The sequence below is a fragment of the Oncorhynchus mykiss genome, chromosome 29 (assembly GCF_057628025.1).
Source record: "Oncorhynchus mykiss isolate SJ-2025 chromosome 29, ASM5762802v1, whole genome shotgun sequence".
Lineage (NCBI taxonomy): Eukaryota > Metazoa > Chordata > Actinopteri > Salmoniformes > Salmonidae > Oncorhynchus > Oncorhynchus mykiss.
Window position 1 is genome coordinate 43,937,761 of NC_143050.1, and position 25,070 is coordinate 43,962,830.

Sequence of the window (25,070 nt, forward strand, 5' to 3'; positions counted from 1 at the left end):
TGCTCCACGTTTTTTCAAACGTCCACCACACCAGCTCCTCGTTGGTATAGTGGTGAGTATCCCCGCCTGTCACGCGGGAGACCGGGGTTCAATTCCCCGACGGGGAGAAAGGACTGCTTTTTTTTTAGGGTGAACAATGTAGCTGAGCCCACTATGCGAAAAATATGCTTGGAGATAAAGCTTTATGATACGATTTCCAGCATTATCTCAGTATTCCAAGGCATTGGTTGTTCAGTGGTAGAATTCTAGCCTGCCATGCGGGAGGCCCGGGTTCGATTCCCGGCCAATGCAGGATGTTTTGAACATGTAATTTCGAGAAGTATGCAAACCCCTGAGGGAGAAATCTGTGCTCGATTGCCAGGCCAACAGAAATCTCAACTGACTCTTGAAAAATCTGACTTTGCTTTCATTTTCAGTTTGGACATTTACTCATTCTCAGAAGACTTTGGTGAATCCATTGTAGATGTCCAGTGTGTGAGGTGATTTACTTTGTGCAAGGCTTAAGTTGTTAAATGGGAAACGAGTAACCAACTAGTCATCGACAACTGTCTTGAGTTTGGCATTTGTGACAATGTCCTGGGACATCCCACAAACACGTCACCTTCTAACTACGAGTGTGTGGCCTGTGAGTGGTATAGAGCGAAATCGATTACATGTACGTTTTCGTGAGAGTCTCAGCTTTCCATAGAGGGGTCACAGTAGTTTCTAGCTCTAACCATTCAGTCTATACAGATGTTTTTGTTAGAAGTGTTAAAGCCCAACACTGCAAACGTATAGTTAGTACCAATGCTCCACGTTTTTTCAAACGTCCACCACACCAGCTCCTCGTTGGTATAGTGGTGAGTATCCCCGCCTGTCACGCGGGAGACCGGGGTTCAATTCCCCGACGGGGAGAAAGGACTGCTTTTTGTTTAGGGTGAACAATGTAGCTGAGCCCACTATGCGAAAAATATGCTTGGAGATAAAGCTTTATGATACGATTTCCAGCATTATCTCAGTATTCCAAGGCATTGGTTGTTCAGTGGTAGAATTCTAGCCTGCCATGCGGGAGGCCCGGGTTCGATTCCCGGCCAATGCAGGATGTTTTGAACATGTAATTTCGAGAAGTATGCAAACCCCTGAGGGAGAAATCTGTGCTCGATTGCCAGGCCAACAGAAATCTCAACTGACTCTTGAAAAATCTGACTTTGCTTTCATTTTCAGTTTGGACATTTACTCATTCTCAGAAGACTTTGGTGAATCCATTGTAGATGTCCAGTGTGTGAGGTGATTTACTTTGTGCAAGGCTTAAGTTGTTAAATGGGAAACGAGTAACCAACTAGTCATCGACAACTGTCTTGAGTTTGGCATTTGTGACAATGTCCTGGGACATCCCACAAACACGTCACCTTCTAACTACGAGTGTGTGGCCTGTGAGTGGTATAGAGCGAAATCGATTACATGTACGTTTTCGTGAGAGTCTCAGCTTTCCATAGAGGGGTCACAGTAGTTTCTAGCTCTAACCATTCAGTCTATACATATGTTTTTGTTAGAAGTGTTAAAGCCCAACACTGCAAACGTATAGTTAGTACCAATGCTCCACGTTTTTTCAAACGTCCACCACACCAGCTCCTCGTTGGTATAGTGGTGAGTATCCCCGCCTGTCACGCGGGAGACCGGGGTTCAATTCCCCGACGGGGAGAAAGGACTGCTTTTTTTTTAGGGTGAACAATGTAGCTGAGCCCACTATGCGAAAAATATGCTTGGAGATAAAGCTTTATGATACGATTTCCAGCATTATCTCAGTATTCCAAGGCATTGGTTGTTCAGTGGTAGAATTCTAGCCTGCCATGCGGGAGGCCCGGGTTCGATTCCCGGCCAATGCAGGATGTTTTGAACATGTAATTTCGAGAAGTATGCAAACCCCTGAGGGAGAAATCTGTGCTCGATTGCCAGGCCAACAGAAATCTCAACTGACTCTTGAAAAATCTGACTTTGCTTTCATTTTCAGTTTGGACATTTACTCATTCTCAGAAGACTTTGGTGAATCCATTGTAGATGTCCAGTGTGTGAGGTGATTTACTTTGTGCAAGGCTTAAGTTGTTAAATGGGAAACGAGTAACCAACTAGTCATCGACAACTGTCTTGAGTTTGGCATTTGTGACAATGTCCTGGGACATCCCACAAACACGTCACCTTCTAACTACGAGTGTGTGGCCTGTGAGTGGTATAGAGCGAAATCGATTACATGTACGTTTTCGTGAGAGTCCCAGCTTTCCATAGAGGGGTTACAGTAGTTTCTAGCTCTAACCATTCAGTCTATACAGATGTTTTTGTTAGAAGTGTTAAAGCCCAACACTGCAAACGTATAGTTAGTACCAATGCTCCACGTTTTTTCAGACGTCCACCACACCAGCTCCTCGTTGGTATAGTGGTGAGTATCCCCGCCTGTCACGCGGGAGACCGGGGTTCAATTCCCCGACGGGGAGAAAGGACTGCTTTTTTTTAGGGTGAACAATGTAGCTGAGCCCACTATGCGAAAAATATGCTTGGAGATAAAGCTTTATGATACGATTTCCAGCATTATCTCAGTATTCCAAGGCATTGGTTGTTCAGTGGTAGAATTCTAGCCTGCCATGCGGGAGGCCCGGGTTCGATTCCCGGCCAATGCAGGATGTTTTGAACATGTAATTTCGAGAAGTATGCAAACCCCTGAGGGAGAAATCTGTGCTCGATTGCCAGGCCAACAGAAATCTCAACTGACTCTTGAAAAATCTGACTTTGCTTTCATTTTCAGTTTGGACATTTACTCATTCTCAGAAGACTTTGGTGAATCCATTGTAGATGTCCAGTGTGTGAGGTGATTTACTTTGTGCAAGGCTTAAGTTGTTAAATGGGAAACGAGTAACCAACTAGTCATCGACAACTGTCTTGAGTTTGGCATTTGTGACAATGTCCTGGGACATCCCACAAACACGTCACCTTCTAACTACGAGTGTGTGGCCTGTGAGTGGTATAGAGCGAAATCGATTACATGTACGTTTTCGTGAGAGTCCCAGCTTTCCATAGAGGGGTTACAGTAGTTTCTAGCTCTAACCATTCAGTCTATACAGATGTTTTTGTTAGAAGTGTTAAAGCCCAACACTGCAAACGTATAGTTAGTACCAATGCTCCACGTTTTTTCAGACGTCCACCACACCAGCTCCTCGTTGGTATAGTGGTGAGTATCCCCGCCTGTCACGCGGGAGACCGGGGTTCAATTCCCCGACGGGGAGAAAGGACTGCTTTTTTTTAGGGTGAACAATGTAGCTGAGCCCACTATGCGAAAAATATGCTTGGAGATAAAGCTTTATGATACGATTTCCAGCATTATCTCAGTATTCCAAGGCATTGGTTGTTCAGTGGTAGAATTCTAGCCTGCCATGCGGGAGGCCCGGGTTCGATTCCCGGCCAATGCAGGATGTTTTGAACATGTAATTTCGAGAAGTATGCAAACCCCTGAGGGAGAAATCTGTGCTCGATTGCCAGGCCAACAGAAATCTCAACTGACTCTTGAAAAATCTGACTTTGCTTTCATTTTCAGTTTGGACATTTACTCATTCTCAGAAGACTTTGGTGAATCCATTGTAGATGTCCAGTGTGTGAGGTGATTTACTTTGTGCAAGGCTTAAGTTGTTAAATGGGAAACGAGTAACCAACTAGTCATCGACAACTGTCTTGAGTTTGGCATTTGTGACAATGTCCTGGGACATCCCACAAACACGTCACCTTCTAACTACGAGTGTGTGGCCTGTGAGTGGTATAGAGCGAAATCGATTACATGTACGTTTTCGTGAGAGTCCCAGCTTTCCATAGAGGGGTTACAGTAGTTTCTAGCTCTAACCATTCAGTCTATACAGATGTTTTTGTTAGAAGTGTTAAAGCCCAACACTGCAAACGTATAGTTAGTACCAATGCTCCACGTTTTTTCAGACGTCCACCACACCAGCTCCTCGTTGGTATAGTGGTGAGTATCCCCGCCTGTCACGCGGGAGACCGGGGTTCAATTCCCCGACGGGGAGAAAGGACTGCTTTTTTTTAGGGTGAACAATGTAGCTGAGCCCACTATGCGAAAAATATGCTTGGAGATAAAGCTTTATGATACGATTTCCAGCATTATCTCAGTATTCCAAGGCATTGGTTGTTCAGTGGTAGAATTCTAGCCTGCCATGCGGGAGGCCCGGGTTCGATTCCCGGCCAATGCAGGATGTTTTGAACATGTAATTTCGAGAAGTATGCAAACCCCTGAGGGAGAAATCTGTGCTCGATTGCCAGGCCAACAGAAATCTCAACTGACTCTTGAAAAATCTGACTTTGCTTTCATTTTCAGTTTGGACATTTACTCATTCTCAGAAGACTTTGGTGAATCCATTGTAGATGTCCAGTGTGTGAGGTGATTTACTTTGTGCAAGGCTTAAGTTGTTAAATGGGAAACGAGTAACCAACTAGTCATCGACAACTGTCTTGAGTTTGGCATTTGTGACAATGTCCTGGGACATCCCACAAACACGTCACCTTCTAACTACGAGTGTGTGGCCTGTGAGTGGTATAGAGCGAAATCGATTACATGTACGTTTTCGTGAGAGTCCCAGCTTTCCATAGAGGGGTTACAGTAGTTTCTAGCTCTAACCATTCAGTCTATACAGATGTTTTTGTTAGAAGTGTTAAAGCCCAACACTGCAAACGTATAGTTAGTACCAATGCTCCACGTTTTTTCAGACGTCCACCACACCAGCTCCTCGTTGGTATAGTGGTGAGTATCCCCGCCTGTCACGCGGGAGACCGGGGTTCAATTCCCCGACGGGGAGAAAGGACTGCTTTTTTTTTAGGGTGAACAATGTAGCTGAGCCCACTATGCGAAAAATATGCTTGGAGATAAAGCTTTATGATACGATTTCCAGCATTATCTCAGTATTCCAAGGCATTGGTTGTTCAGTGGTAGAATTCTAGCCTGCCATGCGGGAGGCCCGGGTTCGATTCCCGGCCAATGCAGGATGTTTTGAACATGTAATTTCGAGAAGTATGCAAACCCCTGAGGGAGAAATCTGTGCTCGATTGCCAGGCCAACAGAAATCTCAACTGACTCTTGAAAAATCTGACTTTGCTTTCATTTTCAGTTTGGACATTTACTCATTCTCAGAAGACTTTGGTGAATCCATTGTAGATGTCCAGTGTGTGAGGTGATTTACTTTGTGCAAGGCTTAAGTTGTTAAATGGGAAACGAGTAACCAACTAGTCATCGACAACTGTCTTGAGTTTGGCATTTGTGACAATGTCCTGGGACATCCCACAAACACGTCACCTTCTAACTACGAGTGTGTGGCCTGTGAGTGGTATGGAGCGAAATCGATTACATGTACGTTTTCGTGAGAGTCCCAGCTTTCCATAGAGGGGTTACAGTAGTTTCTAGCTCTAACCATTCAGTCTATACAGATGTTTTTGTTAGAAGTGTTAAAGCCCAACACTGCAAACGTATAGTTAGTACCAATGCTCCACGTTTTTTCAGACGTCCACCACACCAGCTCCTCGTTGGTATAGTGGTGAGTATCCCCGCCTGTCACGCGGGAGACCGGGGTTCAATTCCCCGACGGGGAGAAAGGACTGCTTTTTTTTTAGGGTGAACAATGTAGCTGAGCCCACTATGCGAAAAATATGCTTGGAGATAAAGCTTTATGATACGATTTCCAGCATTATCTCAGTATTCCAAGGCATTGGTTGTTCAGTGGTAGAATTCTAGCCTGCCATGCGGGAGGCCCGGGTTCGATTCCCGGCCAATGCAGGATGTTTTGAACATGTAATTTCGAGAAGTATGCAAACCCCTGAGGGAGAAATCTGTGCTCGATTGCCAGGCCAACAGAAATCTCAACTGACTCTTGAAAAATCTGACTTTGCTTTCATTTTCAGTTTGGACATTTACTCATTCTCAGAAGACTTTGGTGAATCCATTGTAGATGTCCAGTGTGTGAGGTGATTTACTTTGTGCAAGGCTTAAGTTGTTAAATGGGAAACGAGTAACCAACTAGTCATCGACAACTGTCTTGAGTTTGGCATTTGTGACAATGTCCTGGGACATCCCACAAACACGTCACCTTCTAACTACGAGTGTGTGGCCTGTGAGTGGTATGGAGCGAAATCGATTACATGTACGTTTTCGTGAGAGTCCCAGCTTTCCATAGAGGGGTTACAGTAGTTTCTAGCTCTAACCATTCAGTCTATACAGATGTTTTTGTTAGAAGTGTTAAAGCCCAACACTGCAAACGTATAGTTAGTACCAATGCTCCACGTTTTTTCAGACGTCCACCACACCAGCTCCTCGTTGGTATAGTGGTGAGTATCCCCGCCTGTCACGCGGGAGACCGGGGTTCAATTCCCCGACGGGGAGAAAGGACTGCTTTTTTTTTAGGGTGAACAATGTAGCTGAGCCCACTATGCGAAAAATATGCTTGGAGATAAAGCTTTATGATACGATTTCCAGCATTATCTCAGTATTCCAAGGCATTGGTTGTTCAGTGGTAGAATTCTAGCCTGCCATGCGGGAGGCCCGGGTTCGATTCCCGGCCAATGCAGGATGTTTTGAACATGTAATTTCGAGAAGTATGCAAACCCCTGAGGGAGAAATCTGTGCTCGATTGCCAGGCCAACAGAAATCTCAACTGACTCTTGAAAAATCTGACTTTGCTTTCATTTTCAGTTTGGACATTTACTCATTCTCAGAAGACTTTGGTGAATCCATTGTAGATGTCCAGTGTGTGAGGTGATTTACTTTGTGCAAGGCTTAAGTTGTTAAATGGGAAACGAGTAACCAACTAGTCATCGACAACTGTCTTGAGTTTGGCATTTGTGACAATGTCCTGGGACATCCCACAAACACGTCACCTTCTAACTACGAGTGTGTGGCCTGTGAGTGGTATGGAGCGAAATCGATTACATGTACGTTTTCGTGAGAGTCCCAGCTTTCCATAGAGGGGTTACAGTAGTTTCTAGCTCTAACCATTCAGTCTATACAGATGTTTTTGTTAGAAGTGTTAAAGCCCAACACTGCAAACGTATAGTTAGTACCAATGCTCCACGTTTTTTCAGACGTCCACCACACCAGCTCCTCGTTGGTATAGTGGTGAGTATCCCCGCCTGTCACGCGGGAGACCGGGGTTCAATTCCCCGACGGGGAGAAAGGACTGCTTTTTTTTTAGGGTGAACAATGTAGCTGAGCCCACTATGCGAAAAATATGCTTGGAGATAAAGCTTTATGATACGATTTCCAGCATTATCTCAGTATTCCAAGGCATTGGTTGTTCAGTGGTAGAATTCTAGCCTGCCATGCGGGAGGCCCGGGTTCGATTCCCGGCCAATGCAGGATGTTTTGAACATGTAATTTCGAGAAGTATGCAAACCCCTGAGGGAGAAATCTGTGCTCGATTGCCAGGCCAACAGAAATCTCAACTGACTCTTGAAAAATCTGACTTTGCTTTCATTTTCAGTTTGGACATTTACTCATTCTCAGAAGACTTTGGTGAATCCATTGTAGATGTCCAGTGTGTGAGGTGATTTACTTTGTGCAAGGCTTAAGTTGTTAAATGGGAAACGAGTAACCAACTAGTCATCGACAACTGTCTTGAGTTTGGCATTTGTGACAATGTCCTGGGACATCCCACAAACACGTCACCTTCTAACTACGAGTGTGTGGCCTGTGAGTGGTATGGAGCGAAATCGATTACATGTACGTTTTCGTGAGAGTCCCAGCTTTCCATAGAGGGGTTACAGTAGTTTCTAGCTCTAACCATTCAGTCTATACAGATGTTTTTGTTAGAAGTGTTAAAGCCCAACACTGCAAACGTATAGTTAGTACCAATGCTCCACGTTTTTTCAGACGTCCACCACACCAGCTCCTCGTTGGTATAGTGGTGAGTATCCCCGCCTGTCACGCGGGAGACCGGGGTTCAATTCCCCGACGGGGAGAAAGGACTGCTTTTTTTTTAGGGTGAACAATGTAGCTGAGCCCACTATGCGAAAAATATGCTTGGAGATAAAGCTTTATGATACGATTTCCAGCATTATCTCAGTATTCCAAGGCATTGGTTGTTCAGTGGTAGAATTCTAGCCTGCCATGCGGGAGGCCCGGGTTCGATTCCCGGCCAATGCAGGATGTTTTGAACATGTAATTTCGAGAAGTATGCAAACCCCTGAGGGAGAAATCTGTGCTCGATTGCCAGGCCAACAGAAATCTCAACTGACTCTTGAAAAATCTGACTTTGCTTTCATTTTCAGTTTGGACATTTACTCATTCTCAGAAGACTTTGGTGAATCCATTGTAGATGTCCAGTGTGTGAGGTGATTTACTTTGTGCAAGGCTTAAGTTGTTAAATGGGAAACGAGTAACCAACTAGTCATCGACAACTGTCTTGAGTTTGGCATTTGTGACAATGTCCTGGGACATCCCACAAACACGTCACCTTCTAACTACGAGTGTGTGGCCTGTGAGTGGTATAGAGCGAAATCGATTACATGTACGTTTTCGTGAGAGTCCCAGCTTTCCATAGAGGGGTTACAGTAGTTTCTAGCTCTAACCATTCAGTCTATACAGATGTTTTTGTTAGAAGTGTTAAAGCCCAACACTGCAAACGTATAGTTAGTACCAATGCTCCACGTTTTTTCAGACGTCCACCACACCAGCTCCTCGTTGGTATAGTGGTGAGTATCCCCGCCTGTCACGCGGGAGACCGGGGTTCAATTCCCCGACGGGGAGAAAGGACTGCTTTTTTTTTAGGGTGAACAATGTAGCTGAGCCCACTATGCGAAAAATATGCTTGGAGATAAAGCTTTATGATACGATTTCCAGCATTATCTCAGTATTCCAAGGCATTGGTTGTTCAGTGGTAGAATTCTAGCCTGCCATGCGGGAGGCCCGGGTTCGATTCCCGGCCAATGCAGGATGTTTTGAACATGTAATTTCGAGAAGTATGCAAACCCCTGAGGGAGAAATCTGTGCTCGATTGCCAGGCCAACAGAAATCTCAACTGACTCTTGAAAAATCTGACTTTGCTTTCATTTTCAGTTTGGACATTTACTCATTCTCAGAAGACTTTGGTGAATCCATTGTAGATGTCCAGTGTGTGAGGTGATTTACTTTGTGCAAGGCTTAAGTTGTTAAATGGGAAACGAGTAACCAACTAGTCATCGACAACTGTCTTGAGTTTGGCATTTGTGACAATGTCCTGGGACATCCCACAAACACGTCACCTTCTAACTACGAGTGTGTGGCCTGTGAGTGGTATAGAGCGAAATCGATTACATGTACGTTTTCGTGAGAGTCCCAGCTTTCCATAGAGGGGTTACAGTAGTTTCTAGCTCTAACCATTCAGTCTATACAGATGTTTTTGTTAGAAGTGTTAAAGCCCAACACTGCAAACGTATAGTTAGTACCAATGCTCCACGTTTTTTCAGACGTCCACCACACCAGCTCCTCGTTGGTATAGTGGTGAGTATCCCCGCCTGTCACGCGGGAGACCGGGGTTCAATTCCCCGACGGGGAGAAAGGACTGCTTTTTTTTTAGGGTGAACAATGTAGCTGAGCCCACTATGCGAAAAATATGCTTGGAGATAAAGCTTTATGATACGATTTCCAGCATTATCTCAGTATTCCAAGGCATTGGTTGTTCAGTGGTAGAATTCTAGCCTGCCATGCGGGAGGCCCGGGTTCGATTCCCGGCCAATGCAGGATGTTTTGAACATGTAATTTCGAGAAGTATGCAAACCCCTGAGGGAGAAATCTGTGCTCGATTGCCAGGCCAACAGAAATCTCAACTGACTCTTGAAAAATCTGACTTTGCTTTCATTTTCAGTTTGGACATTTACTCATTCTCAGAAGACTTTGGTGAATCCATTGTAGATGTCCAGTGTGTGAGGTGATTTACTTTGTGCAAGGCTTAAGTTGTTAAATGGGAAACGAGTAACCAACTAGTCATCGACAACTGTCTTGAGTTTGGCATTTGTGACAATGTCCTGGGACATCCCACAAACACGTCACCTTCTAACTACGAGTGTGTGGCCTGTGAGTGGTATAGAGCGAAATCGATTACATGTACGTTTTCGTGAGAGTCCCAGCTTTCCATAGAGGGGTTACAGTAGTTTCTAGCTCTAACCATTCAGTCTATACAGATGTTTTTGTTAGAAGTGTTAAAGCCCAACACTGCAAACGTATAGTTAGTACCAATGCTCCACGTTTTTTCAGACGTCCACCACACCAGCTCCTCGTTGGTATAGTGGTGAGTATCCCCGCCTGTCACGCGGGAGACCGGGGTTCAATTCCCCGACGGGGAGAAAGGACTGCTTTTTTTTTAGGGTGAACAATGTAGCTGAGCCCACTATGCGAAAAATATGCTTGGAGATAAAGCTTTATGATACGATTTCCAGCATTATCTCAGTATTCCAAGGCATTGGTTGTTCAGTGGTAGAATTCTAGCCTGCCATGCGGGAGGCCCGGGTTCGATTCCCGGCCAATGCAGGATGTTTTGAACATGTAATTTCGAGAAGTATGCAAACCCCTGAGGGAGAAATCTGTGCTCGATTGCCAGGCCAACAGAAATCTCAACTGACTCTTGAAAAATCTGACTTTGCTTTCATTTTCAGTTTGGACATTTACTCATTCTCAGAAGACTTTGGTGAATCCATTGTAGATGTCCAGTGTGTGAGGTGATTTACTTTGTGCAAGGCTTAAGTTGTTAAATGGGAAACGAGTAACCAACTAGTCATCGACAACTGTCTTGAGTTTGGCATTTGTGACAATGTCCTGGGACATCCCACAAACACGTCACCTTCTAACTACGAGTGTGTGGCCTGTGAGTGGTATAGAGCGAAATCGATTACATGTACGTTTTCGTGAGAGTCCCAGCTTTCCATAGAGGGGTTACAGTAGTTTCTAGCTCTAACCATTCAGTCTATACAGATGTTTTTGTTAGAAGTGTTAAAGCCCAACACTGCAAACGTATAGTTAGTACCAATGCTCCACGTTTTTTCAGACGTCCACCACACCAGCTCCTCGTTGGTATAGTGGTGAGTATCCCCGCCTGTCACGCGGGAGACCGGGGTTCAATTCCCCGACGGGGAGAAAGGACTGCTTTTTTTTTAGGGTGAACAATGTAGCTGAGCCCACTATGCGAAAAATATGCTTGGAGATAAAGCTTTATGATACGATTTCCAGCATTATCTCAGTATTCCAAGGCATTGGTTGTTCAGTGGTAGAATTCTAGCCTGCCATGCGGGAGGCCCGGGTTCGATTCCCGGCCAATGCAGGATGTTTTGAACATGTAATTTCGAGAAGTATGCAAACCCCTGAGGGAGAAATCTGTGCTCGATTGCCAGGCCAACAGAAATCTCAACTGACTCTTGAAAAATCTGACTTTGCTTTCATTTTCAGTTTGGACATTTACTCATTCTCAGAAGACTTTGGTGAATCCATTGTAGATGTCCAGTGTGTGAGGTGATTTACTTTGTGCAAGGCTTAAGTTGTTAAATGGGAAACGAGTAACCAACTAGTCATCGACAACTGTCTTGAGTTTGGCATTTGTGACAATGTCCTGGGACATCCCACAAACACGTCACCTTCTAACTACGAGTGTGTGGCCTGTGAGTGGTATAGAGCGAAATCGATTACATGTACGTTTTCGTGAGAGTCCCAGCTTTCCATAGAGGGGTTACAGTAGTTTCTAGCTCTAACCATTCAGTCTATACAGATGTTTTTGTTAGAAGTGTTAAAGCCCAACACTGCAAACGTATAGTTAGTACCAATGCTCCACGTTTTTTCAGACGTCCACCACACCAGCTCCTCGTTGGTATAGTGGTGAGTATCCCCGCCTGTCACGCGGGAGACCGGGGTTCAATTCCCCGACGGGGAGAAAGGACTGCTTTTTTTTTAGGGTGAACAATGTAGCTGAGCCCACTATGCGAAAAATATGCTTGGAGATAAAGCTTTATGATACGATTTCCAGCATTATCTCAGTATTCCAAGGCATTGGTTGTTCAGTGGTAGAATTCTAGCCTGCCATGCGGGAGGCCCGGGTTCGATTCCCGGCCAATGCAGGATGTTTTGAACATGTAATTTCGAGAAGTATGCAAACCCCTGAGGGAGAAATCTGTGCTCGATTGCCAGGCCAACAGAAATCTCAACTGACTCTTGAAAAATCTGACTTTGCTTTCATTTTCAGTTTGGACATTTACTCATTCTCAGAAGACTTTGGTGAATCCATTGTAGATGTCCAGTGTGTGAGGTGATTTACTTTGTGCAAGGCTTAAGTTGTTAAATGGGAAACGAGTAACCAACTAGTCATCGACAACTGTCTTGAGTTTGGCATTTGTGACAATGTCCTGGGACATCCCACAAACACGTCACCTTCTAACTACGAGTGTGTGGCCTGTGAGTGGTATAGAGCGAAATCGATTACATGTACGTTTTCGTGAGAGTCCCAGCTTTCCATAGAGGGGTTACAGTAGTTTCTAGCTCTAACCATTCAGTCTATACAGATGTTTTTGTTAGAAGTGTTAAAGCCCAACACTGCAAACGTATAGTTAGTACCAATGCTCCACGTTTTTTCAGACGTCCACCACACCAGCTCCTCGTTGGTATAGTGGTGAGTATCCCCGCCTGTCACGCGGGAGACCGGGGTTCAATTCCCCGACGGGGAGAAAGGACTGCTTTTTTTTTAGGGTGAACAATGTAGCTGAGCCCACTATGCGAAAAATATGCTTGGAGATAAAGCTTTATGATACGATTTCCAGCATTATCTCAGTATTCCAAGGCATTGGTTGTTCAGTGGTAGAATTCTAGCCTGCCATGCGGGAGGCCCGGGTTCGATTCCCGGCCAATGCAGGATGTTTTGAACATGTAATTTCGAGAAGTATGCAAACCCCTGAGGGAGAAATCTGTGCTCGATTGCCAGGCCAACAGAAATCTCAACTGACTCTTGAAAAATCTGACTTTGCTTTCATTTTCAGTTTGGACATTTACTCATTCTCAGAAGACTTTGGTGAATCCATTGTAGATGTCCAGTGTGTGAGGTGATTTACTTTGTGCAAGGCTTAAGTTGTTAAATGGGAAACGAGTAACCAACTAGTCATCGACAACTGTCTTGAGTTTGGCATTTGTGACAATGTCCTGGGACATCCCACAAACACGTCACCTTCTAACTACGAGTGTGTGGCCTGTGAGTGGTATAGAGCGAAATCGATTACATGTACGTTTTCGTGAGAGTCCCAGCTTTCCATAGAGGGGTTACAGTAGTTTCTAGCTCTAACCATTCAGTCTATACAGATGTTTTTGTTAGAAGTGTTAAAGCCCAACACTGCAAACGTATAGTTAGTACCAATGCTCCACGTTTTTTCAGACGTCCACCACACCAGCTCCTCGTTGGTATAGTGGTGAGTATCCCCGCCTGTCACGCGGGAGACCGGGGTTCAATTCCCCGACGGGGAGAAAGGACTGCTTTTTTTTTAGGGTGAACAATGTAGCTGAGCCCACTATGCGAAAAATATGCTTGGAGATAAAGCTTTATGATACGATTTCCAGCATTATCTCAGTATTCCAAGGCATTGGTTGTTCAGTGGTAGAATTCTAGCCTGCCATGCGGGAGGCCCGGGTTCGATTCCCGGCCAATGCAGGATGTTTTGAACATGTAATTTCGAGAAGTATGCAAACCCCTGAGGGAGAAATCTGTGCTCGATTGCCAGGCCAACAGAAATCTCAACTGACTCTTGAAAAATCTGACTTTGCTTTCATTTTCAGTTTGGACATTTACTCATTCTCAGAAGACTTTGGTGAATCCATTGTAGATGTCCAGTGTGTGAGGTGATTTACTTTGTGCAAGGCTTAAGTTGTTAAATGGGAAACGAGTAACCAACTAGTCATCGACAACTGTCTTGAGTTTGGCATTTGTGACAATGTCCTGGGACATCCCACAAACACGTCACCTTCTAACTACGAGTGTGTGGCCTGTGAGTGGTATAGAGCGAAATCGATTACATGTACGTTTTCGTGAGAGTCCCAGCTTTCCATAGAGGGGTTACAGTAGTTTCTAGCTCTAACCATTCAGTCTATACAGATGTTTTTGTTAGAAGTGTTAAAGCCCAACACTGCAAACGTATAGTTAGTACCAATGCTCCACGTTTTTTCAGACGTCCACCACACCAGCTCCTCGTTGGTATAGTGGTGAGTATCCCCGCCTGTCACGCGGGAGACCGGGGTTCAATTCCCCGACGGGGAGAAAGGACTGCTTTTTTTTTAGGGTGAACAATGTAGCTGAGCCCACTATGCGAAAAATATGCTTGGAGATAAAGCTTTATGATACGATTTCCAGCATTATCTCAGTATTCCAAGGCATTGGTTGTTCAGTGGTAGAATTCTAGCCTGCCATGCGGGAGGCCCGGGTTCGATTCCCGGCCAATGCAGGATGTTTTGAACATGTAATTTCGAGAAGTATGCAAACCCCTGAGGGAGAAATCTGTGCTCGATTGCCAGGCCAACAGAAATCTCAACTGACTCTTGAAAAATCTGACTTTGCTTTCATTTTCAGTTTGGACATTTACTCATTCTCAGAAGACTTTGGTGAATCCATTGTAGATGTCCAGTGTGTGAGGTGATTTACTTTGTGCAAGGCTTAAGTTGTTAAATGGGAAACGAGTAACCAACTAGTCATCGACAACTGTCTTGAGTTTGGCATTTGTGACAATGTCCTGGGACATCCCACAAACACGTCACCTTCTAACTACGAGTGTGTGGCCTGTGAGTGGTATAGAGCGAAATCGATTACATGTACGTTTTCGTGAGAGTCCCAGCTTTCCATAGAGGGGTTACAGTAGTTTCTAGCTCTAACCATTCAGTCTATACAGATGTTTTTGTTAGAAGTGTTAAAGCCCAACACTGCAAACGTATAGTTAGTACCAATGCTCCACGTTTTTTCAGACGTCCACCACACCAGCTCCTCGTTGGTATAGTGGTGAGTATCCCCGCCTGTCACGCGGGAGACCGGGGTTCAATTCCCCGACGGGGAGAAAGGACTGCTTTTTTTTTAGGGTGAACAATGTAGCTGAGCCCACTATGCGAAAAATATGCTTGGAGATAAAGCTTTATGATACGATTTCCAGCATTATCTCAGTATTCCAAGGCATTGGTTGTTCAGTGGTAGAATTCTAGCCTGCCATGCGGGAGGCCCGGGTTCGATTCCCGGCCAATGCAGGATGTTTTGAACATGTAATTTCGAGAAGTATGCAAACCCCTGAGGGAGAAATCTGTGCTCGATTGCCAGGCCAACAGAAATCTCAACTGACTCTTGAAAAATCTGACTTTGCTTTCATTTTCAGTTTGGACATTTACTCATTCTCAGAAGACTTTGGTGAATCCATTGTAGATGTCCAGTGTGTGAGGTGATTTACTTTGTGCAAGGCTTAAGTTGTTAAATGGGAAACGAGTAACCAACTAGTCATCGACAACTGTCTTGAGTTTGGCATTTGTGACAATGTCCTGGGACATCCCACAAACACGTCACCTTCTAACTACGAGTGTGTGGCCTGTGAGTGGTATAGAGCGAAATCGATTACATGTACGTTTTCGTGAGAGTCCCAGCTTTCCATAGAGGGGTTACAGTAGTTTCTAGCTCTAACCATTCAGTCTATACAGATGTTTTTGTTAGAAGTGTTAAAGCCCAACACTGCAAACGTATAGTTAGTACCAATGCTCCACGTTTTTTCAGACGTCCACCACACCAGCTCCTCGTTGGTATAGTGGTGAGTATCCCCGCCTGTCACGCGGGAGACCGGGGTTCAATTCCCCGACGGGGAGAAAGGACTGCTTTTTTTTTAGGGTGAACAATGTAGCTGAGCCCACTATGCGAAAAATATGCTTGGAGATAAAGCTTTATGATACGATTTCCAGCATTATCTCAGTATTCCAAGGCATTGGTTGTTCAGTGGTAGAATTCTAGCCTGCCATGCGGGAGGCCCGGGTTCGATTCCCGGCCAATGCAGGATGTTTTGAACATGTAATTTCGAGAAGTATGCAAACCCCTGAGGGAGAAATCTGTGCTCGATTGCCAGGCCAACAGAAATCTCAACTGACTCTTGAAAAATCTGACTTTGCTTTCATTTTCAGTTTGGACATTTACTCATTCTCAGAAGACTTTGGTGAATCCATTGTAGATGTCCAGTGTGTGAGGTGATTTACTTTGTGCAAGGCTTAAGTTGTTAAATGGGAAACGAGTAACCAACTAGTCATCGACAACTGTCTTGAGTTTGGCATTTGTGACAATGTCCTGGGACATCCCACAAACACGTCACCTTCTAACTACGAGTGTGTGGCCTGTGAGTGGTATAGAGCGAAATCGATTACATGTACGTTTTCGTGAGAGTCCCAGCTTTCCATAGAGGGGTTACAGTAGTTTCTAGCTCTAACCATTCAGTCTATACAGATGTTTTTGTTAGAAGTGTTAAAGCCCAACACTGCAAACGTATAGTTAGTACCAATGCTCCACGTTTTTTCAGACGTCCACCACACCAGCTCCTCGTTGGTATAGTGGTGAGTATCCCCGCCTGTCACGCGGGAGACCGGGGTTCAATTCCCCGACGGGGAGAAAGGACTGCTTTTTTTTTAGGGTGAACAATGTAGCTGAGCCCACTATGCGAAAAATATGCTTGGAGATAAAGCTTTATGATACGATTTCCAGCATTATCTCAGTATTCCAAGGCATTGGTTGTTCAGTGGTAGAATTCTAGCCTGCCATGCGGGAGGCCCGGGTTCGATTCCCGGCCAATGCAGGATGTTTTGAACATGTAATTTCGAGAAGTATGCAAACCCCTGAGGGAGAAATCTGTGCTCGATTGCCAGGCCAACAGAAATCTCAACTGACTCTTGAAAAATCTGACTTTGCTTTCATTTTCAGTTTGGACATTTACTCATTCTCAGAAGACTTTGGTGAATCCATTGTAGATGTCCAGTGTGTGAGGTGATTTACTTTGTGCAAGGCTTAAGTTGTTAAATGGGAAACGAGTAACCAACTAGTCATCGACAACTGTCTTGAGTTTGGCATTTGTGACAATGTCCTGGGACATCCCACAAACACGTCACCTTCTAACTACGAGTGTGTGGCCTGTGAGTGGTATAGAGCGAAATCGATTACATGTACGTTTTCGTGAGAGTCCCAGCTTTCCATAGAGGGGTTACAGTAGTTTCTAGCTCTAACCATTCAGTCTATACAGATGTTTTTGTTAGAAGTGTTAAAGCCCAACACTGCAAACGTATAGTTAGTACCAATGCTCCACGTTTTTTCAGACGTCCACCACACCAGCTCCTCGTTGGTATAGTGGTGAGTATCCCCGCCTGTCACGCGGGAGACCGGGGTTCAATTCCCCGACGGGGAGAAAGGACTGCTTTTTTTTTAGGGTGAACAATGTAGCTGAGCCCACTATGCGAAAAATATGCTTGGAGATAAAGCTTTATGATACGATTTCCAGCATTATCTCAGTATTCCAAGGCATTGGTTGTTCAGTGGTAGAATTCTAGCCTGCCATGCGGGAGGCCCGGGTTCGATTCCCGGCCAATGCAGGATGTTTTGAACATGTAATTTCGAGAAGTATGCAAACCCCTGAGGGAGAAATCTGTGCTCGATTGCCAGGCCAACAGAAATCTCAACTGACTCTTGAAAAATCTGACTTTGCTTTCATTTTCAGTTTGGACATTTACTCATTCTCAGAAGACTTTGGTGAATCCATTGTAGATGTCCAGTGTGTGAGGTGATTTACTTTGTGCAAGGCTTAAGTTGTTAAATGGGAAACGAGTAACCAACTAGTCATCGACAACTGTCTTGAGTTTGGCATTTGTGACAATGTCCTGGGACATCCCACAAACACGTCACCTTCTAACTACGAGTGTGTGGCCTGTGAGTGGTATAGAGCGAAATCGATTACATGTACGTTTTCGTGAGAGTCCCAGCTTTCCATAGAGGGGTTACAGTAGTTTCTAGCTCTAACCATTCAGTCTATACAGATGTTTTTGCTAGAAGTGTTAAAGCCCAACACTGCAAACGTATAGTTAGTACCTATGCTCCACGTTTTTTCAGACGTCCACCACACCAGCTCCTCGTTGGTATAGTGGTGAGTATCCCCGCCTGTCACGCGGGAGACCGGGGTTCAATTCCCCGACGGGGAGAAAGGACTGCTTTTTTTTTAGGGTGAACAATGTAGCTGAGCCCACTATGCGAAAAATATGCTTGGAGATAAAGCTTTATGATACGATTTCCAGCATTATCTCAGTATTCCAAGGCATTGGTTGTTCAGTGGTAGAATTCTAGCCTGCCATGCGGGAGGCCCGGGTTCGATTCCCGGCCAATGCAGGATGTTTTGAACATGTAATTTCGAGAAGTATGCAAACCCCTGAGGGAGAAATCTGTGCTCGATTGCCAGGCCAACAGAAATCTCAACTGACTCTTGAAAAATCTGACTTTGCTTTCATTTTCAGTTTGGACATTTACTCATTCTCAGAAGACTTTGGTGAATCCATTGTAGATGTCCAGTGTGTGAGGTGATTTACTTTGTGCAAGGCTTAAGTTGTTAAATGGGAAACGAGTAACCAACTAGTCATCGACAACTGTCTTGAGTTTGGCATTTGTGACAATGTCCTGGGACATCCCACAAACACGTCACCTTCTAACTACGAGTGTGTGGCCTGTGAGTGGTATAGAGCGAAATCGATTACATGTACGTTTTCGTGAGAGTCCCAGCTTTCCATAGAGGGGTTACAGTAGTTTCTAGCTCTAACCATTCAGTCTATACAGATGTTTTTGTTAGAAGTGTTAAAGCCCAACACTGCAAACGTATAGTTAGTACCAATGCTCCACGTTTTTTCAGACGTCCACCACACCAGCTCCTCGTTGGTATAGTGGTGAGTATCCCCGCCTGTCACGCGGGAGACCGGGGTTCAATTCCCCGACGGGGAGAAAGGACTGCTTTTTTTTTAGGGTGAACAATGTAGCTGAGCCCACTATGCGAAAAATATGCTTGGAGATAAAGCTTTATGATACGATTTCCAGCATTATCTCAGTATTCCAAGGCATTGGTTGTTCAGTGGTAGAATTCTAGCCTGCCATGCGGGAGGCCCGGGTTCGATTCCCGGCCAATGCAGGATGTTTTGAACATGTAATTTCGAGAAGTATGCAAACCCCTGAGGGAGAAATCTGTGCTCGATTGCCAGGCCAACAGAAATCTCAACTGACTCTTGAAAAATCTGACTTTGCTTTCATTTTCAGTTTGGACATTTACTCATTCTCAGAAGACTTTGGTGAATCCATTGTAGATGTCCAGTGTGTGAGGTGATTTACTTTGTGCAAGGCTTAAGTTGTTAAATGGGAAACGAGTAACCAACTAGTCATCGACAACTGTCTTGAGTTTGGCATTTGTGACAATGTCCTGGGACATCCCACAAACACGTCACCTTCTAACTACGAGTGTGTGGCCTGTGAGTGGTATAGAGCGAAATCGATTACATGTACGTTTTCGTGAGAGTCCCAGCTTTCCATAGAGGGGTTACAGTAGTTTCTAGCTCTAACCATTCAGTCTATACAGATGTTTTTGTTAGAAGTGTTAAAGCCCAACACTGCAAACGTATAGTTAGTACCAATGCTCCACGTTTTTTCAGACGTCCACCACACCAGCTCCTCGTTGGTATAGTGGTGAGTATCCCCGCCTGTCACGCGGGAGACCGGGGTTCAATTCCCCGACGGGGAGAAAGGACTGCTTTTTTTTTAGGGTGAACAATGTAGCTGAGCCCACTATGCGAAAAATATGCTTGGAGATAAAGCTTTATGATACGATTTCCAGCATTATCTCAGTATTCCAAGGCATTGGTTGTTCAGTGGTAGAATTCTAGCCTGCCATGCGGGAGGCCCGGGTTCGATTCCCGGCCAATGCAGGATGTTTTGAACATGTAATTTCGAGAAGTATGCAAACCCCTGAGGGAGAAATCTGTGCTCGATTGCCAGGCCAACAGAAATCTCAACTGACTCTTGAAAAATCTGACTTTGCTTTCATTTTCAGTTTGGACATTTACTCATTCTCAGAAGACTTTGGTGAATCCATTGTAGATGTCCAGTGTGTGAGGTGATTTACTTTGTGCAAGGCTTAAGTTGTTAAATGGGAAACGAGTAACCAACTAGTCATCGACAACTGTCTTGAGTTTGGCATTTGTGACAATGTCCTGGGACATCCCACAAACACGTCACCTTCTAACTACGAGTGTGTGGCCTGTGAGTGGTATAGAGCGAAATCGATTACATGTACGTTTTCGTGAGAGTCCCAGCTTTCCATAGAGGGGTTACAGTAGTTTCTAGCTCTAACCATTCAGTCTATACAGATGTTTTTGCTAGAAGTGTTAAAGCCCAACACTGCAAACGTATAGTTAGTACCTATGCTCCACGTTTTTTCAGACGTCCACCACACCAGCTCCTCGTTGGTATAGTGGTGAGTATCCCCGCCTGTCACGCGGGAGACCGGGGTTCAATTCCCCGACGGGGAGAAAGGACTGCTTTTTTTTTAGGGTGAACAATGTAGCTGAGCCCACTATGCGAAAAATATGCTTGGAGATAAAGCTTTATGATACGATTTCCAGCATTATCTCAGTATTCCAAGGCATTGGTTGTTCAGTGGTAGAATTCTAGCCTGCCATGCGGGAGGCCCGGGTTCGATTCCCGGCCAATGCAGGATGTTTTGAACATGTAATTTCGAGAAGTATGCAAACCCCTGAGGGAGAAATCTGTGCTCGATTGCCAGGCCAACAGAAATCTCAACTGACTCTTGAAAAATCTGACTTTGCTTTCATTTTCAGTTTGGACATTTACTCATTCTCAGAAGACTTTGGTGAATCCATTGTAGATGTCCAGTGTGTGAGGTGATTTACTTTGTGCAAGGCTTAAGTTGTTAAATGGGAAACGAGTAACCAACTAGTCATCGACAACTGTCTTGAGTTTGGCATTTGTGACAATGTCCTGGGACATCCCACAAACACGTCACCTTCTAACTACGAGTGTGTGGCCTGTGAGTGGTATAGAGCGAAATCGATTACATGTACGTTTTCGTGAGAGTCTCAGCTTTCCATAGAGGGGTCACAGTAGTTTCTAGCTCTAACCATTCAGTCTATACATATGTTTTTGTTAGAAGTGTTAAAGCCCAACACTGCAAACGTATAGTTAGTACCAATGCTCCACGTTTTTTCAAACGTCCACCACACCAGCTCCTCGTTGGTATAGTGGTGAGTATCCCCGCCTGTCACGCGGGAGACCGGGGTTCAATTCCCCGACGGGGAGAAAGGACTGCTTTTTTTTTAGGGTGAACAATGTAGCTGAGCCCACTATGCGAAAAATATGCTTGGAGATAAAGCTTTATGATACGATTTCCAGCATTATCTCAGTATTCCAAGGCATTGGTTGTTCAGTGGTAGAATTCTAGCCTGCCATGCGGGAGGCCCGGGTTCGATTCCCGGCCAATGCAGGATGTTTTGAACATGTAATTTCGAGAAGTATGCAAACCCCTGAGGGAGAAATCTGTGCTCGATTGCCAGGCCAACAGAAATCTCAACTGACTCTTGAAAAATCTGACTTTGCTTTCATTTTCAGTTTGGACATTTACTCATTCTCAGAAGACTTTGGTGAATCCATTGTAGATGTCCAGTGTGTGAGGTGATTTACTTTGTGCAAGGCTTAAGTTGTTAAATGGGAAACGAGTAACCAACTAGTCATCGACAACTGTCTTGAGTTTGGCATTTGTGACAATGTCCTGGGACATCCCACAAACACGTCACCTTCTAACTACGAGTGTGTGGCCTGTGAGTGGTATAGAGCGAAATCGATTACATGTACGTTTTCGTGAGAGTCCCAGCTTTCCATAGAGGGGTTACAGTAGTTTCTAGCTCTAACCATTCAGTCTATACAGATGTTTTTGCTAGAAGTGTTAAAGCCCAACACTGCAAACGTATAGTTAGTACCTATGCTCCACGTTTTTTCAGACGTCCACCACACCAGCTCCTCGTTGGTATAGTGGTGAGTATCCCCGCCTGTCACGCGGGAGACCGGGGTTCAATTCCCCGACGGGGAGAAAGGACTGCTTTTTTTTTAGGGTGAACAATGTAGCTGAGCCCACTATGCGAAAAATATGCTTGGAGATAAAGCTTTATGATACGATTTCCAGCATTATCTCAGTATTCCAAGGCATTGGTTGTTCAGTGGTAGAATTCTAGCCTGCCATGCGGGAGGCCCGGGTTCGATTCCCGGCCAATGCAGGATGTTTTGAACATGTAATTTCGAGAAGTATGCAAACCCCTGAGGGAGAAATCTGTGCTCGATTGCCAGGCCAACAGAAATCTCAACTGACTCTTGAAAAATCTGACTTTGCTTTCATTTTCAGTTTGGACATTTACTCATTCTCAGAAGACTTTGGTGAATCCATTGTAGATGTCCAGTGTGTGAGGTGATTTACTTTGTGCAAGGCTTAAGTTGTTAAATGGGAAACGAGTAACCAACTAGTCATCGACAACTGTCTTGAGTTTGGCATTTGTGACAATGTCCTGGGACATCCCACAAACACGTCACCTTCTAACTACGAGTGTGTGGCCTGTGAGTGGTATAGAGCGAAATCGATTACATGTACGTTTTCGTGAGAGTCTCAGCTTTCCATAGAGGGGTCACAGTAGTTTCTAGCTCTAACCATTCAGTCTATACATATGTTTTTGTTAGAAGTGTTAAAGCCCAACACTGCAAACGTATAGTTAGTACCAATGCTCCACGTTTTTTCAAACGTCCACCACACCAGCTCCTCGTTGGTATAGTGGTGAGTATCCCCGCCTGTCACGCGGGAGACCGGGGTTCAATTCCCCGACGGGGAGAAAGGACTGCTTTTTTTTTAGGGTGAACAATGTAGCTGAGCCCACTATGCGAAAAATATGCTTGGAGATAAAGCTTTATGATACGATTTCCAGCATTATCTCAGTATTCCAAGGCATTGGTTGTTCAGTGGTAGAATTCTAGCCTGCCATGCGGGAGGCCCGGGTTCGATTCCCGGCCAATGCAGGATGTTTTGAACATGTAATTTCGAGAAGTATGCAAACCCCTGAGGGAGAAATCTGTGCTCGATTGCCAGGCCAACAGAAATCTCAACTGACTCTTGAAAAATCTGACTTTGCTTTCATTTTCAGTTTGGACATTTACTCATTCTCAGAAGACTTTGGTGAATCCATTGTAGATGTCCAGTGTGTGAGGTGATTTACTTTGTGCAAGGCTTAAGTTGTTAAATGGGAAACGAGTAACCAACTAGTCATCGACAACTGTCTTGAGTTTGGCATTTGTGACAATGTCCTGGGACATCCCACAAACACGTCACCTTCTAACTACGAGTGTGTGGCCTGTGAGTGGTATAGAGCGAAATCGATTACATGTACGTTTTCGTGAGAGTCCCAGCTTTCCATAGAGGGGTTACAGTAGTTTCTAGCTCTAACCATTCAGTCTATACAGATGTTTTTGTTAGAAGTGTTAAAGCCCAACACTGCAAACGTATAGTTAGTACCAATGCTCCACGTTTTTTCAGACGTCCACCACACCAGCTCCTCGTTGGTATAGTGGTGAGTATCCCCGCCTGTCACGCGGGAGACCGGGGTTCAATTCCCCGACGGGGAGAAAGGACTGCTTTTTTTTTAGGGTGAACAATGTAGCTGAGCCCACTATGCGAAAAATATGCTTGGAGATAAAGCTTTATGATACGATTTCCAGCATTATCTCAGTATTCCAAGGCATTGGTTGTTCAGTGGTAGAATTCTCGCCTGCCACGCGGGAGGCCCGGGTTCGATTCCCGGCCAATGCAGGATGTTTTGAACATGTAATTTCGAGAAGTATGCAAACCCCTGAGGGAGAAATCTGTGCTCGATTGCCAGGCCAACAGAAATCTCAACTGACTCTTGAAAAATCTGACTTTGCTTTCATTTTCAGTTTGGACATTTACTCATTCTCAGAAGACTTTGGTGAATCCATTGTAGATGTCCAGTGTGTGAGGTGATTTACTTTGTGCAAGGCTTAAGTTGTTAAATGGGAAACGAGTAACCAACTAGTCATCGACAACTGTCTTGAGTTTGGCATTTGTGACAATGTCCTGGGACATCCCACAAACACGTCACCTTCTAACTACGAGTGTGTGGCCTGTGAGTGGTATAGAGCGAAATCGATTACATGTACGTTTTCGTGAGAGTCCCAGCTTTCCATAGAGGGGTTACAGTAGTTTCTAGCTCTAACCATTCAGTCTATACAGATGTTTTTGTTAGAAGTGTTAAAGCCCAACACTGCAAACGTATAGTTAGTACCAATGCTCCACGTTTTTTCAGACGTCCACCACACCAGCTCCTCGTTGGTATAGTGGTGAGTATCCCCGCCTGTCACGCGGGAGACCGGGGTTCAATTCCCCGACGGGGAGAAAGGACTGCTTTTTTTTTAGGGTGAACAATGTAGCTGAGCCCACTATGCGAAAAATATGCTTGGAGATAAAGCTTTATGATACGATTTCCAGCATTATCTCAGTATTCCAAGGCATTGGTTGTTCAGTGGTAGAATTCTAGCCTGCCATGCGGGAGGCCCGGGTTCGATTCCCGGCCAATGCAGGATGTTTTGAACATGTAATTTCGAGAAGTATGCAAACCCCCGAGGGAGAAATCTGTGCTCGATTGCCAGGCCAACAGAAATCTCAACTGACTCTTGAAAAATCTGACTTTGCTTTCATTTTCAGTTTGGACATTTACTCATTCTCAGAAGACTTTGGTGAATCCATTGTAGATGTCCAGTGTGTGAGGTGATTTACTTTGTGCAAGGCTTAAGTTGTTAAATGGGAAACGAGTAACCAACTAGTCATCGACAACTGTCTTGAGTTTGGCATTTGTGACAATGTCCTGGGACATCCCACAAACACGTCACCTTCTAACTACGAGTGTGTGGCCTGTGAGTGGTATAGAGCGAAATCGATTACATGTACGTTTTCGTGAGAGTCCC

At 44.8% G+C, this 25,070-nt stretch overlaps 33 non-coding genes across 33 annotated transcripts; all 33 read left to right on the forward strand.

Moving 5' to 3' along the window:
• The first annotated feature begins 35 nt into the window (after positions 1-35).
• trnad-guc (transfer RNA aspartic acid (anticodon GUC)) lies at positions 36-107 on the forward strand. Its single transcript has one exon. It is a non-coding gene; the product is annotated as a tRNA-Asp (tRNA).
• Positions 108-822: 715 nt separating this feature from the next.
• On the forward strand, positions 823-894 carry trnad-guc (transfer RNA aspartic acid (anticodon GUC)). The gene has a single exon. It is a non-coding gene; the product is annotated as a tRNA-Asp (tRNA).
• A 715-nt stretch (positions 895-1,609) lies between these two features.
• Positions 1,610-1,681, forward strand: trnad-guc (transfer RNA aspartic acid (anticodon GUC)). The gene has a single exon. It is a non-coding gene; the product is annotated as a tRNA-Asp (tRNA).
• Positions 1,682-2,396: 715 nt separating this feature from the next.
• Positions 2,397-2,468, forward strand: trnad-guc (transfer RNA aspartic acid (anticodon GUC)). Its single transcript has one exon. It is a non-coding gene; the product is annotated as a tRNA-Asp (tRNA).
• Positions 2,469-3,182: 714 nt separating this feature from the next.
• trnad-guc (transfer RNA aspartic acid (anticodon GUC)) lies at positions 3,183-3,254 on the forward strand. The gene has a single exon. It is a non-coding gene; the product is annotated as a tRNA-Asp (tRNA).
• A 714-nt stretch (positions 3,255-3,968) lies between these two features.
• Positions 3,969-4,040, forward strand: trnad-guc (transfer RNA aspartic acid (anticodon GUC)). Its single transcript has one exon. It is a non-coding gene; the product is annotated as a tRNA-Asp (tRNA).
• Positions 4,041-4,754: 714 nt separating this feature from the next.
• trnad-guc (transfer RNA aspartic acid (anticodon GUC)) lies at positions 4,755-4,826 on the forward strand. Its single transcript has one exon. It is a non-coding gene; the product is annotated as a tRNA-Asp (tRNA).
• Positions 4,827-5,541: 715 nt separating this feature from the next.
• trnad-guc (transfer RNA aspartic acid (anticodon GUC)) lies at positions 5,542-5,613 on the forward strand. The gene has a single exon. It is a non-coding gene; the product is annotated as a tRNA-Asp (tRNA).
• A 715-nt stretch (positions 5,614-6,328) lies between these two features.
• trnad-guc (transfer RNA aspartic acid (anticodon GUC)) lies at positions 6,329-6,400 on the forward strand. Its single transcript has one exon. It is a non-coding gene; the product is annotated as a tRNA-Asp (tRNA).
• Positions 6,401-7,115: 715 nt separating this feature from the next.
• Positions 7,116-7,187, forward strand: trnad-guc (transfer RNA aspartic acid (anticodon GUC)). The gene has a single exon. It is a non-coding gene; the product is annotated as a tRNA-Asp (tRNA).
• A 715-nt stretch (positions 7,188-7,902) lies between these two features.
• trnad-guc (transfer RNA aspartic acid (anticodon GUC)) lies at positions 7,903-7,974 on the forward strand. The gene has a single exon. It is a non-coding gene; the product is annotated as a tRNA-Asp (tRNA).
• Positions 7,975-8,689: 715 nt separating this feature from the next.
• trnad-guc (transfer RNA aspartic acid (anticodon GUC)) lies at positions 8,690-8,761 on the forward strand. The gene has a single exon. It is a non-coding gene; the product is annotated as a tRNA-Asp (tRNA).
• A 715-nt stretch (positions 8,762-9,476) lies between these two features.
• On the forward strand, positions 9,477-9,548 carry trnad-guc (transfer RNA aspartic acid (anticodon GUC)). Its single transcript has one exon. It is a non-coding gene; the product is annotated as a tRNA-Asp (tRNA).
• A 715-nt stretch (positions 9,549-10,263) lies between these two features.
• On the forward strand, positions 10,264-10,335 carry trnad-guc (transfer RNA aspartic acid (anticodon GUC)). The gene has a single exon. It is a non-coding gene; the product is annotated as a tRNA-Asp (tRNA).
• Positions 10,336-11,050: 715 nt separating this feature from the next.
• trnad-guc (transfer RNA aspartic acid (anticodon GUC)) lies at positions 11,051-11,122 on the forward strand. Its single transcript has one exon. It is a non-coding gene; the product is annotated as a tRNA-Asp (tRNA).
• A 715-nt stretch (positions 11,123-11,837) lies between these two features.
• trnad-guc (transfer RNA aspartic acid (anticodon GUC)) lies at positions 11,838-11,909 on the forward strand. Its single transcript has one exon. It is a non-coding gene; the product is annotated as a tRNA-Asp (tRNA).
• A 715-nt stretch (positions 11,910-12,624) lies between these two features.
• On the forward strand, positions 12,625-12,696 carry trnad-guc (transfer RNA aspartic acid (anticodon GUC)). Its single transcript has one exon. It is a non-coding gene; the product is annotated as a tRNA-Asp (tRNA).
• A 715-nt stretch (positions 12,697-13,411) lies between these two features.
• On the forward strand, positions 13,412-13,483 carry trnad-guc (transfer RNA aspartic acid (anticodon GUC)). Its single transcript has one exon. It is a non-coding gene; the product is annotated as a tRNA-Asp (tRNA).
• Positions 13,484-14,198: 715 nt separating this feature from the next.
• trnad-guc (transfer RNA aspartic acid (anticodon GUC)) lies at positions 14,199-14,270 on the forward strand. Its single transcript has one exon. It is a non-coding gene; the product is annotated as a tRNA-Asp (tRNA).
• A 715-nt stretch (positions 14,271-14,985) lies between these two features.
• On the forward strand, positions 14,986-15,057 carry trnad-guc (transfer RNA aspartic acid (anticodon GUC)). The gene has a single exon. It is a non-coding gene; the product is annotated as a tRNA-Asp (tRNA).
• Positions 15,058-15,772: 715 nt separating this feature from the next.
• trnad-guc (transfer RNA aspartic acid (anticodon GUC)) lies at positions 15,773-15,844 on the forward strand. The gene has a single exon. It is a non-coding gene; the product is annotated as a tRNA-Asp (tRNA).
• A 715-nt stretch (positions 15,845-16,559) lies between these two features.
• On the forward strand, positions 16,560-16,631 carry trnad-guc (transfer RNA aspartic acid (anticodon GUC)). Its single transcript has one exon. It is a non-coding gene; the product is annotated as a tRNA-Asp (tRNA).
• A 715-nt stretch (positions 16,632-17,346) lies between these two features.
• On the forward strand, positions 17,347-17,418 carry trnad-guc (transfer RNA aspartic acid (anticodon GUC)). Its single transcript has one exon. It is a non-coding gene; the product is annotated as a tRNA-Asp (tRNA).
• Positions 17,419-18,133: 715 nt separating this feature from the next.
• On the forward strand, positions 18,134-18,205 carry trnad-guc (transfer RNA aspartic acid (anticodon GUC)). The gene has a single exon. It is a non-coding gene; the product is annotated as a tRNA-Asp (tRNA).
• A 715-nt stretch (positions 18,206-18,920) lies between these two features.
• Positions 18,921-18,992, forward strand: trnad-guc (transfer RNA aspartic acid (anticodon GUC)). Its single transcript has one exon. It is a non-coding gene; the product is annotated as a tRNA-Asp (tRNA).
• A 715-nt stretch (positions 18,993-19,707) lies between these two features.
• trnad-guc (transfer RNA aspartic acid (anticodon GUC)) lies at positions 19,708-19,779 on the forward strand. Its single transcript has one exon. It is a non-coding gene; the product is annotated as a tRNA-Asp (tRNA).
• A 715-nt stretch (positions 19,780-20,494) lies between these two features.
• Positions 20,495-20,566, forward strand: trnad-guc (transfer RNA aspartic acid (anticodon GUC)). The gene has a single exon. It is a non-coding gene; the product is annotated as a tRNA-Asp (tRNA).
• Positions 20,567-21,281: 715 nt separating this feature from the next.
• On the forward strand, positions 21,282-21,353 carry trnad-guc (transfer RNA aspartic acid (anticodon GUC)). The gene has a single exon. It is a non-coding gene; the product is annotated as a tRNA-Asp (tRNA).
• A 715-nt stretch (positions 21,354-22,068) lies between these two features.
• Positions 22,069-22,140, forward strand: trnad-guc (transfer RNA aspartic acid (anticodon GUC)). The gene has a single exon. It is a non-coding gene; the product is annotated as a tRNA-Asp (tRNA).
• A 715-nt stretch (positions 22,141-22,855) lies between these two features.
• On the forward strand, positions 22,856-22,927 carry trnad-guc (transfer RNA aspartic acid (anticodon GUC)). Its single transcript has one exon. It is a non-coding gene; the product is annotated as a tRNA-Asp (tRNA).
• A 715-nt stretch (positions 22,928-23,642) lies between these two features.
• trnad-guc (transfer RNA aspartic acid (anticodon GUC)) lies at positions 23,643-23,714 on the forward strand. The gene has a single exon. It is a non-coding gene; the product is annotated as a tRNA-Asp (tRNA).
• Positions 23,715-23,827: 113 nt separating this feature from the next.
• On the forward strand, positions 23,828-23,898 carry trnag-gcc (transfer RNA glycine (anticodon GCC)). Its single transcript has one exon. It is a non-coding gene; the product is annotated as a tRNA-Gly (tRNA).
• A 531-nt stretch (positions 23,899-24,429) lies between these two features.
• trnad-guc (transfer RNA aspartic acid (anticodon GUC)) lies at positions 24,430-24,501 on the forward strand. Its single transcript has one exon. It is a non-coding gene; the product is annotated as a tRNA-Asp (tRNA).
• The last annotated feature ends 569 nt before the right edge of the window (positions 24,502-25,070 follow it).